The sequence below is a fragment of the Nerophis ophidion genome, linkage group LG27, assembly GCF_033978795.1.
Source record: "Nerophis ophidion isolate RoL-2023_Sa linkage group LG27, RoL_Noph_v1.0, whole genome shotgun sequence".
Lineage (NCBI taxonomy): Eukaryota > Metazoa > Chordata > Actinopteri > Syngnathiformes > Syngnathidae > Nerophis > Nerophis ophidion.
Window position 1 is genome coordinate 26331694 of NC_084637.1, and position 19146 is coordinate 26350839.

The 19146-nt window shown below is 43.9% G+C and overlaps 1 long non-coding RNA gene across 1 annotated transcript in view; it reads right to left on the bottom strand.

Moving 5' to 3' along the window:
- LOC133544111 (uncharacterized) overlaps positions 1-19146 on the bottom strand; it is a 68816-nt gene that overhangs the window by 10162 nt on the left and 39508 nt on the right. The window contains exon 4 of the long non-coding RNA XR_009804586.1: positions 8705-8843. This is a non-coding gene — a long non-coding RNA (uncharacterized LOC133544111). The remainder of the gene's footprint in view (positions 1-8704; positions 8844-19146) is intronic.

Genomic DNA, 19146 nt, shown 5'->3' on the forward strand with positions numbered 1-19146 from the left:
GTAAAGACATGACATGTTGGTGGTGTTTACAACATATAAATGGAAATGGAAAAACGGCAGCAAACCTTTTTTTTTACAATTAAATTCTGCTGACTCTTTACCCTAAAAATAATTTTTACAGTGTACGATTTGATGGATGCATGTTAAGAGTCAGGAGTCAAGTAGCTATTTAAGCACTTATTTTGGTTTTAACAAAAAAAATGTTGGAATGTATGATAATATATTTGTTGCAATATTAGATCAAGTTTAAAATAAATGAAATTGCATGTATTTTTGCTGTCAAAACAGAAAGTTTAATACTTTTAGTAGGAAAAGACGCATATTAATTCCAGGTTTGTGTGGGCCGCATAAAATGATGTGGCGGGCCAGAAATGGCCCCCAGGTCTTGTGTTTGACACCTGTGCTCTTGCTCACTGTTTCTTAACCATCATTGTTGGGCTGAGAGCGCCACCCAGAGGGCCACCAAAAAATATGTATTTCTCAGCTGTAGTGCATATGGGCTACAGCGGTACTCAGTTGTAATTCACTTTTTCACCACTTGTGGCAGTAGTGACAATATTAAACAAATAGAAGAAGTCTGGAGCTAAAGGTATAGAGACGTTTCTTAAGTGCAAAAAATATGACTAAAGTGGTGATCATATTCATTGTTAATTTATTTTAGCACATCATTGTATACAAATATATTTTTCATCAGCCATTTATGAGTCCATTCTTATGCAGTATGTATAGTATTTCTTTTTTTTTATGCCCCTTTTGTTTAAAAAACAACAAAAGTCAAACATAAAAATTTGCAATAGGCACCCAAAAAATATGTCAAAGTACAATTTTTGATGTGACGTAATTGGAGCCATGGACATGTCTAGAATTCATAGCCACATTGATTTTGATTCATTATTATTTTCCGCTTCAAAGAAAAAAACAGCATGGCAGCTTTGTGTTCTTTGAGTCAACATTATTTAGCTTGTGTGCTTTTCCCCCCATTTTTTTATGTAGTTTTTTTTTATAGTATTTATAGAATGTGTCGGTCGGCGGTAAAAATGTAGCCGCGGGTGGCAAATGGCCCCCGGGCCAGGGTTTGGTCATCCCCTTTTTAGCACTAGTTCCACCATTTCCAGTGCGGCGGGGCAAGCAAATGTTGTCGTCGCCTCCAGCCAAAGCGTTATTGTCCACACTGTACGTCTCGCTGCTCTTCTGCTGGGCTTGATGATGTGAGCGGAGCTGCAGTCAGTCAAGAGGGCTATGTTTAGAGGCAGCCGGAGAGGAGTTACTATGGCAACAGGGCTCCAGGTTCAGCCGTGTCGGGAGCGTTAAATGTGTTCTCGTGCAAGTTATACAATGAGCCAGACAGACATCAGCGTCTCCGATCAATATCAGCGGGATCCTGTCCAAGTGAGGCACAATTCCGCCTGCCCCCTCTCTTCCTCTTCCTCTGCCACCTGACGGCCGCGCCCGCTAGTTGGTGAAAATTCTGCCATCTCTGCAAAGTTTCCAACGTTGGCTGTCAAACACAACTTTTGGGTTGGAAACTTTGTGGGGACCTGCGTGTGTGTGTTTCAGACGTTGTGGGGACCAGCGTGTGTGTGTGTGTTTCAGACGTTGTGGGGACCTGCGTGTGTGTTTGAGACGTTGTGGGAACCTGTGTGTGTGTGTTTGAGACGTCGTCGGGACCTGCGTGTGTGTGTGCGTGTTTGAGACGTTGTGGGGATCTGTGTATATTTGAGACTTTGTGGGGACGTGTGTGTGTGTGTTTGGGATCATAGGGACCTGTGTGTGCGTGTATGTTTAAGGATGTCGTGGGGACCTGTGTGTGTGTGTGCTTGAGACATTGTGGGGACCGGTGGTGTGTGTTTGACACATTGTGGGGACCGGTGGTGTGTGTTTGAGACATTGTGGGGACCTGTGTGTGTGTGTGTTTGGGACGTTGTGGGGACCTTGTGTGGCTGTGTGTGTGTGTTTGAAAAGTGGGGATCTGTGTGTGTGTGTGTATTTTTAAGGACGTTGTGCGGACCTGTGTGTGTGTGTGTGTGTGTGTCTGAGACGTTGTGGGAACCTGTGTGTGTGTGTTTGAGACGTCGTCGGGACCTGCGTGTGTGTGTTCGTGTTTGAGACGTTGTGGGGATCTGTGTATATTTGAGACTTTGTGGGGACGTGTGTGTGTGTGTGTTTGGGATTTCGTAGGGACCAGTGTGTGTGTGTGGGTGTGTGTGTGTGTATGTTTAAGGATGTCATGGTGACCTGTGTGTGTGTGCTTGAGACATTGTGGGGCCCGGTGGTGTGTGTGTGTGTGCTTGAGACATTGTGGGGACCTGTATCTGTGTGTATTTTTAAGGATGTTAGGGGGACCTTTGTGTGTGTGTGTGTGTGTGTGTATGTTTAAGGACGTCGTGGGGACCTGTGTGTGTGTGTGTGTTTCAGACGTTGTGGGGACCTGCGTGTATGTTTGAGACGTTGTGGAGACCTGTGTGCATGTGTGTCTGAGACGTTGTGGGAACCTGTGTGTGTGTGTTTGAGACGTCGTCGGGACCTGCGTGTGTGTGTTCGTGTTTGAGACGTTGTGGGGATCTGTGTATATTTGAGACTTTGTGGGGACGTGTGTGTGTGTGTGTGTTTGGGATGTCGTAGGGACCTGTGTGTGTGTGTATATGTTTAAGGATGTCGTGGTGACCTGTGTGTGTGTGCTTGAGACATTGTGGGGCCCGGTGGTGTGTGTTTGAGACATTGTGGGGACCGGTGGTGTGTGTTTGAGACATTGTGGGGACCTGTGTGTGTGTTTGAGACGTTGTAGGGACCTTGTGTGGGTGTGTGTGTGTGTTTGAAACATTGTGGGGATCTGTGTGTGTGTGTGTATTTTTAAGGACGTTGTGGGGACCTGTGTGTGTGTGTGTGTATGTTTAAGGACGTTGTGGGGACCTGTGTGTGTGTGTGTGCTTGAGAAATTGTGGGGACCTGGGTGCGTGTGTGTGTTTGAGAAATTGTGGGGACCTGTGTGTGTGTGTATTTTTAAGGATGATGGGGGGACCTGTGTGTGTGTGTGTGTGTGTGTGTGTGTGTGTGTGTGTGTGTGTATGTTTAAGGACGTTGTGGGGACTGTGTGTGTGTGTGTGTGCTTGAGACATTGTGGGGACCAGTGTGTGTTTGGGACATTGTGGGGACCGGTGTGTGTTTGAGACCTTATGCGGACCTGTGTGTGTGTTTGAGACGTTGTCGGGACTGGAGTGTGTGTATGTGTGTTTGAAACGTCGTGGGGACCGGTGTGTGCGTCTCCCCCTAAGGCTGCTCCAGGTCTCCACTTAATAAGGCCGCTGTTCCTCCCCTGTCTAAGGCGACAAGCTTGGTGAGTAATGAACAGTGTCCAACAACAACAGGTTTCGGTGTCAGGTCCCTGTCAGCGGCCCAGGACTCTGATGGACCCTTTTTTATTTTATCGCGGCCCGAAGGTGTGTGAGCACAAACGAGGGAGTCGTTGACGAACTGTATATGAATAATAAAGACGAATCCTCTTCCTAGCAGGGCAATCGGGTTAAGAGCATCGCCGCAACTCCTGTTTGGCGAGCTGTCGGTGCGGAGGTGGTACCGGGGAGGGGAAAAAAAAGCTGATGACAGTAATAAAGACGGACGCCGACATCGACCTGGCGACCGCAGAGGTATTTGCTCGCCGCCACTCCCCCACCCTCCTTCCTGGTGAATCAAAGAATTTCTTCCATCAAGCACAATCAACGTAATTACAGCTCGAGAGTTACATAGCAACGCGGCACTCATGCAACTTTCTAGAAACAATTATGTTGTTTAGAAGTGCGGCTATGATAACACAATAGGGAAGGGAAATTAGAGAGAAACTTAGGCGAGGAAGTGTCTTTAATGTAAGCAATAAGCCGAGAGAATGCTTTGTCGTCTTTTGGAGCACAACAAGTGAAGTATTCACCCGTGCCTGCCCCAGCAGGATTTTACCTTTACAAAGTAACAATATGTATATGTGTATTTAGATTCATACATATACACACACATATAAACATATATACATTTTTGTGAAAACATAATATTATAGTAATATTATGTTATTAGCAGATTATTTGTATATTATACGAAAGCGCCCGGCCAAATTTCTTTGTGGGCTCGTGCCGTCTCGCGGGCGAAATTGAAGACGCCAGTGGGCCCCACTTGGCCCACAGGCCTTAGTTTGGACACCCCTGCTTTAAATGATGTGTTTTGTTATTTTTTGGGGGTATTTCAGAGAGTTTCATGTTTTTATTTGGATCAATCTTTCATAATGATTGGACTAAACACAGATGTTGTCACACCTATGGATCATGTTTTGTTTTGGTCATGTTTGATTTGGTTTTTTGGACATTTGGTTCTGTCTTTTCACTTCCTGGTTTGTTTTGTTACCATAGCTACTCATTAGTTTTCCCTAGTCACGCCCCGATCATCAGCCTCTCACACCTGTTTCTTATTACCACTGCTACTATTTAAGGATTTTACTTTCTGTCAAGCCTGGACTGTGGTTATTTTTGCTTCTTCGATGCAGAGAGGATACGGGACGAGCCAAACGAGAGTGTAAGTACATGGTTTATTTGAATACTAAATACAAAAATAATCGAACTAAGGGCGCTCACAAAGAGGTACAAAACTTGGCTACAAAAATACAAACAGGAAAACAAAACACCTGCTCGATGGCATGAAAGACGATAAACTATAAACTTAAACTTGCACTGTGGCAGAACTATGAACTAAAACAAAAACACTTACTGTGACCAAAACAAGGGGCATGGATAGCAGGGTGCGTAGCAGGTAATCGTGAAGGCATGAAGCAGAATGCAAAAAGCCCAGACTGATGGACAGAAAGTAAAATCCTTAAATAGTAGCAGTGGTAATGAAAAACAGGTGTGAGAGGCTGATGATCGGGGCGTGACTAGGGAAAACTAATGAGTAGCTATGGTAACAAAACAAACCAGGAAGTGAAAAGACAGAACCAAATGTCCAAAAAACCAAACCGAACATGACCAAAACAAAACATGATCCATAGGTGTGACAGATGTGTGGTCACCACACACAATTTAACGTGCTAAGATTCAGCCTAATATAAGCGGCTGTGTTGCTGTCCGGTATCATATTTACATTTGAATCGATACCAATCAATACAGGTACTCATTTTTGGTACTTTATTGTGTGTTAATTTTAGGGCTGGGCGACAAAACGATATCAATATATTTTGTGATAGACGCGTAATTGATATCAATAAAAAATGCGTTTGTTAGAAAAAAACTTGAAGTTGCAAAGCAAGGTTGGTTGCATGAACAAAGGCCCTCGCTTTCTGGTGATAGTTAATCACTGATTAGTGGGAGTGACTCGTTAACAGCCAATCAGGTGACAGTATGGAGTTACGTTGGGGCCGTCTTGTCGTCTCGCAGTTGATTCTTTGCATGGAGTGAGAAGAGAAAGTAAAAATTAAGAAATTGTGGATATAACAGAAAAAGTAACTTCGACAGTATGGCAGTTTTTGGGATTTAAAAAAAAAAAACGGACCGTATGTCATGATCCGCTACTTGGATCATGGCATATTCTGGTTTTCTGTTTTGTTATGACATCCTGTTTAGTATTTGATGTCCTTAGTTCCTAGTGGCACTTTCTGTTTTGTTTCCGTTGCCATAGTAACGTATTAGTGTCACCTGCCTTCTGTTATTCTCGCGCACCTGCCTCCTAATTTCTGTCGCTATTTAGCCTGCCCTTGTTTGTCATTGGGTCTCGCAGTCTCAGTTTGCTTTCCACGCAACAGATGACGTCGCTATCCTGCATTGTGGTAAATACCCTTTGTATATACACACATACATATATATAAATATATATATATATATATATACTATAAAAACAGTACCACTTATTATATTTTCCTTTGTTTGTTTTTTATTGTAGCAACATGGTGGTTAACGTTTTGGAGACTTGTGTATGCGTCTGCATGTTAATATATATATATATATATATATATATATATATATATATATATATATATATATATACACATACATACAGCCTGGCCCCCGGCCAAATTGTTTTAACCCAATGCGGCCCCCGAGTCAAAAGGTTTGGGGACCCCTGCTCTATGGCATAGCTACAGAAAAAAAATTTTATTCTCGGGTTTGTCATTTCCGCTGTGTAGGATTAAATGATCATTAAATATGTTCCTACATTCACGCCTGGTCCTGAGTCGTCCGTTTGCATCCCGGGAGAATAAACTCCCGCAGTAACCTGCGGAAACCTCCACGTCATGACAGGTTACAATCAAACAGCTGGTGCGCACTTGCAGTCAGTGTTATCACTTTTTGGGGCGCAACAAAAACCATAAACTGCCATTTATCGTCATGGACAGTAATTGCAAATCAGTCAATGTTTGTTTATATAGCCCTAAATCACAAGTGGCTCAAAGGGTTGCACAAACCACAACGACATCCTCGGTAGAGCCCACATAAGGGCAAGGAAAAACTCACACCCAATGGGACGTCGGTGACAGTGACAATGATGACTATGAGAAACCTTGGAGAGAACCGCATATGTGGGCAAACCCCCCGACCCCCTAGGGGAAATGGTGATATGATGATAATGAAACAACCATAATCAGTTCATTTTTAAATGTTACAATTAAAAATAACCGAAGAAGTTTTTCAACTTGTTTAAGTCGGGGTCCACGCAAACCAATTCACGGTAAAATAACAGTAAGGAAGTACAATATTACAAATACAATTACCATATTTCCTTGAATTGCCGCCGGGTGTATAGTATGCGCCTGCCTAGAATTACTGCCGGGTCAAACTCGTTTCGCAAAAAAATTAGCGCATGCTTAGCATTACCGCTGGGTCAGGATTTACGCCGGGTCGAACTTGTTTCGCAAAATATTATTTTTATTAGCGCATGTCTAGAATTTCCGCCGGGTCAAACTCATTTCGCAAAATAATTAGCATATGTCTAGAATTTCTGCCGGGTCAAACTCGTCACGTCACGAGTGACACTTCACCTGTCATCATTTTCAAAATGGAGGAGGCTGAGTTCAATCATTTGAAATCGCATAAAGGGAAGAAGATTAAGAGCTATTTAGTAGGATTTAAGGTCCAAGCTATTAATATGCTAAAAAGAACAGTAAGCAGCTATGTTTTATTAATATACCGTAGCTGCGTGTGTCAAATATGATTCATTAAATGACTCCCGCCTCCTGGTGGTAGAGGGCGCTAGTGATCCTTCTTGCGACTACTCGGCTGCAGAAGAAGTGACAACAAGCAGCGATTGTTTATTTTTTCTTCTCGCTTGCACTTTTAACATGGAGGATTACATATCTAAAATAAAACAGTTTTCTAAACTGGACTTTCAATCGAAGCAGGAGGTAATAAAGTAAGATATCCATCGAGACAGAGAGACTTTTAAAACTGAATAAAGGTAAGGAAGACTTCTATAAACAAGTTATCGATGTTTTTGATCAGAAGGAGCTGCGCATGGACTTCATTTATAAGTAAAGGTAAGACAATGATAACGTTTTTTTTAATTAAATGTGCTTTTCGTGATGGTATCCTTACATCACACTCAAATTTATAAGCGCAGGCCTAAACTTACCGCATGCCTTTGGTACTTCCTCCTACTTCCAAAGACATGCATCTGGGGATAGGTTGATTGGCAACACTAAATGGTCCCTAGTATGTGAATGTGAGTGTGAATGTTGTCTATCTGTGTTGGCCTTGCGATGAGGTGGCGACTTGTCCAGGGTGTACACCGCCTTCCGCCCGATTTTAGCTGAGATAGGCGCCAGCGCCCCCCGCGACCACAAAAGGGAATAAATAAGCGGTAGAATGGATGGATGGATGCCTTTGGTAAACGCCGGAGTGAGAAGAGGTTTTACATTAATTAGCGCCCCGGCGGCAATTCAAGGAAATATGTTAAAATATATCAATAACAGACACTTATTACCATATTGTCCGGACTATATTGAAATACATTTTGGTACCGGTACCAAGATATTGGCTTTGGGACAACCCTGGCACACAGTGGAAGTGACGTTACCGTTGTGAAAAGTTATTGATGATTGTTTTCTGGGAAGAAATGGTTGAGTTTGTGTCGTTTTCTTCAAATAATTCATAATTCTAATTTGCATCCTTTCCCCTCGGTTTCTCCCTTCCAACCTCGCCTGCTCCCATAATCCACTTTGGCCTTTTCAGCCGAGGAGCGCGTTCCTCCAAACCCAATCTTGCATGACAGGTGTGATGGAGCGGGGCCAATAACAGCCCCTCGCCGCAACAGAGCGATGTTTGATTCCTCGCCCATTGTCTTCCCTCTCTGCGGTCCGACGTGGAGGCGGGCTGAAAGAAAGCCTAGAGCGCGGCGACAATAAAGGGACCCGCCTCCAGTCGGCGTTTGTGTTCCGGAGCTGTTGTCGGCCGCAGCTGATGACGGCGTTTGTCTTTATTGCGGCATCATGTGGCGCCGCGCTGACAGGGTGATGGATGCCTCTCCGCCGCCGTCTGAACGCCGGCACCGCTCGGCGGGGTGCTGCAAAACGCTTTTCGGGCGCAGGTAATTGGTGGCAGACCATTGCTCATCAGCGCTCTCATTAATCTCGTTAAAAACGCGCTCTCCGCATTGGTCCCCGGGGGCCTCGGCAGAGACGGCCGACGACGATATTTCATCGGGGAAGGAAGCCAGCAGCGCCTCGGTGTAAACGACGTACCTCCCCCGTCATCGGGCGTGGTGGCCATCCAGCGGTAAAAGGACGCCTTCTCATTGCTCAGCTGGAGGTGGCTTTTGTCGAGTCCAAATTCTATTTATTCAAGATGGCGCCCTGCTTGTCTCCCGAGATGCACGGCGTGCTGTGGATTAGGAGCAAAAATTGCAATCAATTCACGCAGCAGGAGACGAGGGGAACTAACAGATAAAGTTCTTAGCATAATTCGTACTATCTGCCATCGTCATGTTGTTGGGTGTGGAGCGTCATGGCGTCTTCTCCTTCAGGCTCCGTGGCCAAGACTTGACCATTCAACCAGTCGCTAGACCGGGGGTCAGCAAGCCTTTAGCGCAGGGGTCGGGAACCTTTTTGGCTGAGAGAGCCAAGAAGCCAAATATTCTAAAATGTATTTACGTAAGAGCCATATAATATATTTTTAACACTGAACACAACTATTTCGCTATTTTTTTGCAACTTAACGCCCCAAAAAATGGAAATGCTGATTATCGGTCCTGCTAGACACCGACCTCTATTTAATAATACAACTTTAACATTTGACAACCAAATAATAAAACAAGGTGACTCGGTAAAAAATCTGGGTATTATTTTTGACCCAACTCTCTCCTTTGAGCCACACATTAAAAGCGTTACTAAAACGGCCTTCTTTCATCTCCGTAATATTGCTAAAATTCGCTCCATTTTGTCCACTAAAGACGCCGAGATCATTATCCATGCGTTTGTTACGTCTCGTATCGATTACTGTAACGTATTATTTTCGGGTCTCCCCATGTCTAGCATTAAAAGATTACAGTTGGTACAAAATGCGGCTGCTAGACTTTTGACAAGAACAAGAAAGTTTGATCACATTACGCCTGTACTGGCTCACCTGCACTGGCTTCCTGTGCACTTAAGATGTGACTTTAAGGTTTTACTACTTACGTATAAAATAGTACACGGTCTAGCTCCATCCTATCTTGCCGATTGTATTGTAGCATATGTCCTGGCAAGAAATCTGCGTTCAAAAGACTCCGGCTTATTAGTGATTCCTAGAGCCCAAAAAAAGTCTGCAGGCTATAGAGCGTTTTCTGTTCGGGCTCCAGTACTCTGGATTGCCCTCCCGGTAACAGTTTGAGATGCTACCTCAGTAGAAGCATTTAAGTCTCACCTTAAAACTCATCTGTTTACTCTAGCCTTTAAATAGACCTCCTTTTTAGACCAGTTGATCTGCCGCTTCTTTTCTTTTTCTCCTATGTCCCCCCCTCCCTTGTGGAGGGGGTCCGGTCCGATGACCATGGATGAAGTACTGGCTGTCCAGCGTCGAGACCCAGGATGGACCGCTCGTCTGTGTATCCGTTGGGGACATCTCTACGCTGCTGATCCGCCTCCGCTTGGGATGGTTTCCTGTGGACGGGACTCTCGCTGCTGTCTTGGATCCGCGTTGAACTGAACTCTCGCGGCTGTGTTGGAGCCACTATGGATTGAACTTTCACAGTATCATGTTAGACCCGCTCGACATCCATTGCTTTCGGTCCCCTAGAGGGGGGGGATTGCCCACATCTGAGGTCCTCTCCAAGGTTTCTCATATTCAGCATTGTCACTGGCGTCCCACTGGATGTGAATTCTCCCTGCCCACTGGGTGTGAGTTTTCCTTGCCCTTTTGTGGGTTCTTCCGAGGATGTCGTAGTCGTAATGATTTGTGCAGTCCTTTGAGACATTTGTGATTTGGGGCTATATAAATAAACATTGATTGATTGATTGATTGAACTAAAAGTGTGCATTTTTAATTAAGACCAACATTTCTAGAGTATAATACGTCTCTTATTGTTTGTAATAACGTTGTTATTCTGAAGCTAATTTAGGAGGGGGCGTGGCCTGCGGCTCTGCAGTGAAGCGGGGTGTTGCCAGGACCGGCCTCGAAATCAGCGACAGGTGTGTAAATGGCCCACCTGGGCCTTGTTGAAGAACCCCCAAGACGGCTGGCCCTACACTAACCAATAATAAATCAATCAATCAATCAATCAATCAATGTTTACTTATATAGCCCTAAATCATTAGTGTCTCAAAGGGCTGCACAGACCACAACTACGACATCCCCGGTAAGCCCACTTAAGGGCAAGGAAAACTCACACCCAGTGGGACGTCGGTGACAATGATGACTATGAGAACCTTGGAGAGGACGAAAGCAATGGATGTTGAGCGGGTCTAACATGATACTGTGAAAGTTCAATCCATAATGGATCCAACAGTCCAGTCCAAAGCGGATCCAACACCGCAGCGAGAGTCCCGTTCACAGCGGAGCCAGCAGGAAACCATCCCAAGCGGAGGCGGATCAGCAGCGCAGAGATGTCCCCAGCCGATACACAGGCGAGCAGTACATGGCCACCGGATCGGACCGGACCCCTTCCACAAGGGAGAGTGGGACATAGGAGAAAAAGAAAAGAAATGGCAGATCAACTGGTCTAAAAAGGGAGTCTATTTAAAGGCTAGAGTATACAAATGAGTTTTAAGGTGAGACTTAAGTGCTTCTACTGAGGTAGCATCTCGAACTGTTACCGGGAGGGCATTCCAGAGTACTGGAGCCCGAAATGAAAACGTTCTATAGCCCGCAGACTTTTTTTGGGCTTTGGGAAGCACTAATAAGCCGGAGTCCTTTGAACGCAGATTTCTTGCCGGGGACATATGGTACAATACAATCGGCAAGATAGGATGGAGCTAGACGGTGTAGTATTTTATACGTAAGTAGTAAAACCTTGGAATCATCTGGGAAGGGTAAGAAATAAATTATTTCTTACCCTTAAGGCAACTTCTTTAACAGGTGCGGTAGAAAAAAAGGATGGATGGATTCAAATACGGCGTGGCGCAGTGGGAGAGTTTCCGTGCGCAACCCGAGGGTCACTGGTTCAAATCCCACCTAGAACCAACCTCGTCACGTCCGTTGTGTCCTGAGCAAGACACTTCACCCTTGCTCCTGATGGGTGCTGGTTGGCGCCTTGCATGGCAGCTCCCTCCATCAGTGTGTGAATGTGTGTGTGAATGGGTAAATGTGGAAGTAGTGTCAAAGCGCTTTGAGTACCTTGAAGGTAGAAAAGCGCTATACAAGTACAACCCATTTATTTTAAATGCATGAGCATTTTTATATTTTTAACGTTATTTTTAACACTGTGATTACAAATGGAATTAGTCATTACTTATTGTGTTACGTAGTGTCAGCTCAGATTTATCCGAGAGCCAGATGCAGTCATCAAAAGAGCCAAATCTGGCTCGCGAGCCATAGGTTCCCTACCCCTGCTTTAGTGGCTCCCTGGAGCATTTTTTAAAAAAGGTTTGAAAATGGAAAAAGATGTAATAATATTTTGTTTTAGTTTTAGTATGTTTTACACAAACCTTCCCAATTGTTAAAAAGCCCACTGTTTAATACAGGGGTCTCAAAATCAATTTACCTGGGGGCCATTGGATGCAGAAACTGGGTGAGGCTGGGCCCCAAGATAAGATTTCTTAAAAATATATATCATGTACTTTTTAATGAATTCTCCTTCTTTGAATGGCTTTCCCGCCCTAGCAACATGCTTTCCAACAATCTTCTAAGGCGTTCATTCTCCCGATTTTCACCCGGACAACAATATTAAAAGGGGAACATTATCACAATTTCAAAAGGGTTAAAAACAATAAAAATCAGTTCCCAGTGGCTTGTTGTATTTTTTTAAGTTGTTTTCAAAATTTTACTGGTCCCGGAATATCCCTAAAAAAAGCTTTAAAGTGCTTGATTTTCGCTATTTGCGATGCGACTATCCATTTCCCTGTGACGTCATACAGTGCTGCAAATGTAAACAAACAATGGGAATAGCACAGCAAGATATAGCGACATTAGCTCGGATTCAGACTCGGATTTCAGCGACTTAAGCGATTCAACAGTTTAAGCATGTATTGAAACGGATGGTTGGAGTATGAAAGTATTGAAGAAGAAACTGAAACTATTGAGCGAATAGCTATTGACGCTATTCATAGCCATAGCATGGCCGAATAGCTGCGTTAGCATCGCCGCTAAAATGTGCGGACCAAACGATCAGGACTTTCGCATCTTGTGACACTGGAGCAACTTAAACCCTTCGATTGGTAAGTGTTTTTTTCGCATTAAATGTGGGTGGAAGGAAACGTAATATAGTTGCAAATGCATCTGCAGGTTATCCATACATCTCTTTGCCATGTCTGCTTTAGCACCGCCGGTAAATAGCATGTTAGCATCGATTAGCATAGCATGTTAGCATCAATTAGCTGGCAGTCAACATCAACAGAACTCACCTTTGTGAATTTGTTGACTTTATAGTTGCAAATGCCTCTGCAGGTTATCCATACATCTCTGTGCCATGTCTGCTTTAGCATCGCCGGTAAATAGCATGTTAGCATCGATAAGCGTAGCATGTTAGCATCGATTAGCTGGCAGTCACGCCGCAACCAAATATGTCTGATTATCAATCAATCAATCAATCAATGTTTACTTATATAGCCCTAAATCACTAGTGTCTCAAAGGGCTGCACAAACCACCACGACATCCTCGGTAGGAAAACTCACACCCAGTGGGACATTGGTGACAATAATGACCCAGTGGGACGTCGGTGACAATGATGACTATGAGAACCTTAGAGAGGAGGAAAGCAATGGATGTCGAGCGGATCCAACATGATACTGTGAAAGTTCAATCCACAATGGATACAACACAGTCGCGAGAGTCCAGTCCAAAGAGGATCCAAGACACAGCAGCGAGAGTCCCGTTCACAGCGGAGCCAGCAGGAAACCATCCCAAGCGTAGGCGGACCAGCAGCGCAGAGATGTCCCCAGCCGATACACAGGCGAGCAGTACATGGCCACTGGATCGGACCGGACCCCCTCCACACCGGAGAGTGGGACATAGAAGAAAAAGAAAAGAAACGGCAGATCAACTGGTCTAAAAAGGGAGTCTATTTAAAGGCTAGAGTATACAAATGAGTTTTAAGGTGAGACTTAAATGCTTCTACTGAGGTGGCATCGCGAACTGTTACCGGGAGGGCATTCCAGAGTACTGGAGCCCGAACGGAAAATGCTCTATAGCCCGCAGACTTTTTTTGGGCTTTGGGAATCACTAATAAGCCGGAGTCCTTTGAACGCAGATTTCTTGCCGGGACATATGGTACAATACAATCGGCAAGATAAGATGGAGCTAGACCGTGTAGTATTTTATACGTAAGTAGTAAAACCTTAAAGTCACATCTTAAGTGCACAGGAAGCCAGTGCAGGTGAGCCAGTACAGGCGTAATGTGATCAAACTTTCTTGTTCTTGTCAAAAGTCTAGCAGCCGCATTTTGTACCAACTGTAATCTTTTAATGCTAGACATGGGGAGACCCGAAAATAATACGTTACAGTAGTCGAGGCGAGACGTAACAAACGCATGGATAATGATCTCAGCGTCTTTAGTGGACAGAATGGAGCGAATTTTAGCGATATTACGGAGATGAAAGAAGGCCGTTTTAGTAACGCTTTTAATGTGTGCCTCAAAGGAGAGAGTTGGGTCGAAGATAACACCCAGATTCTTTACCGTGTCGCCTTGTTTAATTGTTTGGTTTTCAAATGTTAGAGTTGTATTATTAAATAGAGTTCGGTGTCTAGCAGGACCGATAATCAGCATTTCCGTTTTTTTGGCGTTGAGTTGCAAAAAGTTAGCGGACATCCATTGTTTAATTTCATTAAGACATGCCTCCAGCTGACTACAATCCGGCGTGTTGGTCAGCTTTAGGGGCATGTAGAGTTGGGTGTCATCAGCATAACAGTGAAAGCTAATACCGTATTTGCGTATGATGTCACCTAGCGGCAGCATGTAGATGCTGAAGAGTGCAGGGCCAAGGACCGAACCCTGGGGAACTCCACACGTTACCTTAACGTAGTCCGAGGTCACATTGTTATGGGAGACACACTGCATCCTATCAGTAAGATAAGAGTTAAACCAAGACAGGGCTAAGTCTGACATACCAATTCGTGTTTTGATACGTTCTAATAAAATGTTATGATCGACGGTATCGAAAGCAGCGCTAAGATCGAGGAGCAGCAACATAGATGACGCATCAGAATCCATCGTTAGCAATAGATTAGTCATTTTTGCGAGGGCTGTCTCCGTGGAGTGATTTGCCCTGAAACCGGATTGAAAGGTTTCACATAGATTGTTAGACGCTAAGTGTTCATTTAACTGCTCCGCAACAATTTTTTCAAGGATTTTTGAAATAAAGGGAAGGTGAGACACCGGTCGGTAATTTACCATGAGGTCAGGATCGAGGTTAGGTCTTTTAAGAAGAGGATGAATAACCGCTTTTTTGAATGCTAGGGGAACAGTGCCCGAGGAGAGTGATAAGTTTATAATATTTAGCACTGATGGACCTAATAATACAAAGAGCTCCTTGATCAGTTTCCCAGGAAGAGGGTCAAGTAAACATGTTGTCTGTTTTATTCCATTTACACGTTGTACCAATTCCTCTAATGTTATTTCCTCAAAACGAGAGAAAGTATTTTGGAGGGTAGTATCCGCCGTATATACAATCGTGTCAGTGTTAATTAGCATATGAGTCAACAACAACAAAACTCCCCTTTGTGGTTTCGTTGACTTTATCGTTGCAAATGCATCTGCAGGTTATCCATACATCTCTGTGCCATGTCTGTCATCGCCGGTAAAATGTGGAGACACTCTGGCACATTCAATGTGGGTCTGGCGGCAGACACTTTCGCATCTTCGGGCCAGTGGTGCAACTTGAATCCCTCCCTGTTAGTGTTGTTACAACCTCCGACAACACACCGACGTGGCATGATGTCTCAGAGGTTCCAAAAAATAGTCGAAAAAACCGGAAAATAACAGAGCTGAGACCCGGTGTTTGCAATGTGTTGAAAATGAAAATGGTGGCTGTATTACCTCGGTGACGTCACGTTCTGACGTCATCGCCACAGAGCGATAAACAGAAAGGCGTTTAATTCGCCAAAATTCACCCATTTAGAGTTCGGAAATCGGTTAAAAAAATATATGGTCTTTTTTCTGCACCATCAAGGTATATATTGACGCTTACATAGGTCTGGTGATAATGTTCCCCTTTAAGGGCGTGCCTTGATGACACTGCCTTAAGCGTCCTCTACACCCTGCCGTCTCGTCCGCTTTTCCCCCATACAAACAGTGTACCGGCCCGATCAAATACTATATGAGTTTTCTACAGAGCCACGGGGGTGACTGCAAGACATTTGATCAACAGCCATACAGGTCACACTGAGGGTGGATGTATAAGCAACGTTATCACTGTTACAAATATGCGCCACACTGTGAACCCACACCAAACAAGAATGACAAACACATTTTGGGAGAACATCAACACCGTAACACAACATAAACACAACAGAACAAATATCCGGGCTACAATAGGGGGCGGGGCGTGGGGGTGGAGGTGTATATTGTAGCCCGGAAGAGTTAGGGCTGCATGGGATTCTGGGTATTTGTTCTGTTGTTTTTATGTTGTGTTACGGTGCGGATGTTCTCCCAAAATGTGTTTGTCATTCTTGTTTGGTGTGGGTTCACAGTGTGGCACATATTTGTAACAGTGTTAAAGTTGTTTATACAGCCACCCTCAGTGTGACCTGTATGGCTGTTGATCAACTATGTCTTGCAGTCACTCATTACGTCTTCAGAATCCAAATACAACATGTGGCTTTGCTGGCATGCTATTGGTACAGGTTACAGAGAACGTTAAAGACAGTACCTCCTTGGTGCCCCTTCAATAGTGTTGTGTTAAGTTTTCATATTGAGGTGCGGGCCGCAAAATAATGTCTGCGTGTTTGAGACCCCTGGTTTAATATGTTTGTGTGTATGCTTCACTGATGACAGTATTTGGTCAACATTGTTTTGGCCTACTAATTTCGGCGGTTCTTGAACTCACCATAGTGTGGACTGTGACACAACCGTTTCTTTACATGTAAAATCTTCCACTCCTTCTTTTTCTCAGTTTGTCCACCAAACGTTTTATACTGTGCGTGAAAGGTGACAGGTTTTAGTGCCAATCAGGCATATTTGGCCAGTTCGTGACTGCAAGGTCATCAATGCTAACATGCTATTATTGCATTATTAGAATGTAATAGAGTAGAATAGAAAGTACTTTATTGATCTCAGGGGGAAATTCAGCACCACAGTTCGCTCACAAAAAACAATAAACAACAATCTATCTGTGTTGAGGTGGTGACTTGTCCAGGATGTTTCTTATTGCAATTATTTTTTGTCCTTAAATAAAATAGTGAACATACAAGACAACTTGTCTTTTAGTAGTAAGTAAACAAACAAAGGCTCCTAATTAGTCTGCTGACATATGCAGTAACATATTATGTCATTTATCTACCTATTATTTTGTCAACGTTATGAGGGACAAACTGTAAAGAATTATTATTAATCTACTTGTTCATTTACTGTTAATATCTGCTTACTTTGTCTTTTAACATGTTCTATCTATACTTCTGTTAAAATGTAATAATCACTTATTCTTCTGTTGTTTGATACTTTACATTATTTTTGGATGATACCACAAATTTGGGTATCGATCCGATACCAAGTAGTTACAGGATCATACATTGGTCATATTCAAAGTCCTCATGTGTCCAGGGACATATTTCCTGACTTTATAAACATAATATACATTTCAAAAATGAAAAAAAATGTGACGATAATAAAAAAAATAACTATGTAATCATAGTAGTATCGACTACATACACTATTGTACTTTGTATCATTACAGTGGATGTCAGGTGTAGATCCACCCATGGCGTTTGTTTACGTTCAAGGTTGCTAGTTTGCTTTTAGCAGTGAGCTGTGTGTAGTGAAGCATGTTTAGCTATTCCTCGTCCTGCAGTAATGATACTTGTAAGAAAGAAACGTACTTTATTTCTCGCCAGCGAGCTATCCATGTCTTGAAGCACCTCAGTGTTATAGCTTCACTTTTATCTTTAGTTTTGAAGCCAAAATGCGTCCGATCTCCCTTTTCTGTCTACGCACTGTGTCTGCTTGTATGTACTCTGTGATTGTGCGCTGCCGAACATGCTCCTCTGCTTGTAAAACCAGCAATGTCATGACACGCCTGTTAAAAAAAAAACAAAAAAATGGGGAAGCAGTGTATGGAGAGGTGGAGCCGGCGAACGAGCAGCGGGGCAGGGCATGCAGGAGACAAGACGGCGGCGAGGAGGCGGAGAATGCGGCCGAGCGGAGAGGCGGGGCGTGCTGGGAGCGACGCCGCAGTCATGTGCAGGTGTATAAAAGGGGAGAAGGAGGAGGAGAGCCCGCAGCAGCGGAAACAAAGAGCAGGACGACGGCGGCTGAAAAGCGGACCATCAGCGAGCAGTGGAGAGGAGCAGCTGAAAAGCGATCAGACCTGAAGACAAAGCTTTATTTTGAAAAAATAAAAGAGTCAAACCTGCTCAAACGAGATGTCCTTCCTTGGTGGTTAGTGGAACCCGCACGACAGCGAGCAACTGTCACACAGTACTTTTCAAACAGTATAGTACCGTTTTTGATTCATTGCAGGAAGTGGAATTAAAACCCGGTAAAACAGGACAAAAATCCCCAATTTGCTTGAAAAAGAGGCGAGTACAAATGGAAGATGGAGAGAAGGAGACGCCACACTGAGATCCTGCTTTATCGCCTCCGCCTTTCATGTCTTCCCTGGTCAAAAGACCGCGATGTTAAAAAAAGCAGACGCCGAACAAAAAAAAAATAAAAACGCTCCTTTTCACATAAGACGTCTTTTCATCTGCTTTCTGAGGCGATTGATCAGTCGCCTTCCACACATGGCTTTCACGCCACAATCCGCCCTGGCTGCTCAGCGGGTCTGGCGCTCACGTTGGCCCCCGTCCACAAGTTCACATTTTCATGCTCCCAAAACCCAATCTTTTGTCGTTTTAGTACGCATTTAGGAAGTTTGGTCGGCCTCATTTCCTCCAATATTTTTTTGTTCCAGAAGAGAGAGAAAGGTCACGTCAGTGTTGTGACGCCGGCGAGGCATCATTACTGCCTGATCACCTGTGTCACCTCAGGAGGCGTCACCGGCCTAATGAGCACCGTCAGCCCTCCATCTAATGAGGGGAGGACAATCTTACTGAACTCGCCTTCCAGCTACCGCCTGCTCACCCGCTATTTGATTACACGTCCAGGAATAAACCTCATCACACAAAAGCAAGCCAGGAGACTAATTTTTTTTGTTTTAAACGTATAAAATTAGTTTGAAAAAAATAGCATGCTAATATAAGAGACATTAACATACTTTCAAAGTATTAAAAACCATGATTTTTATTTTTAAACACACAAAATTTGCTAAAAAGTTAGCATGTGAGACATTAGCATATTTTCAGTTAGCATGTGAGACATTAGCATATTTTCAAAGTATGAAGAAAATCATGATTTTTAGC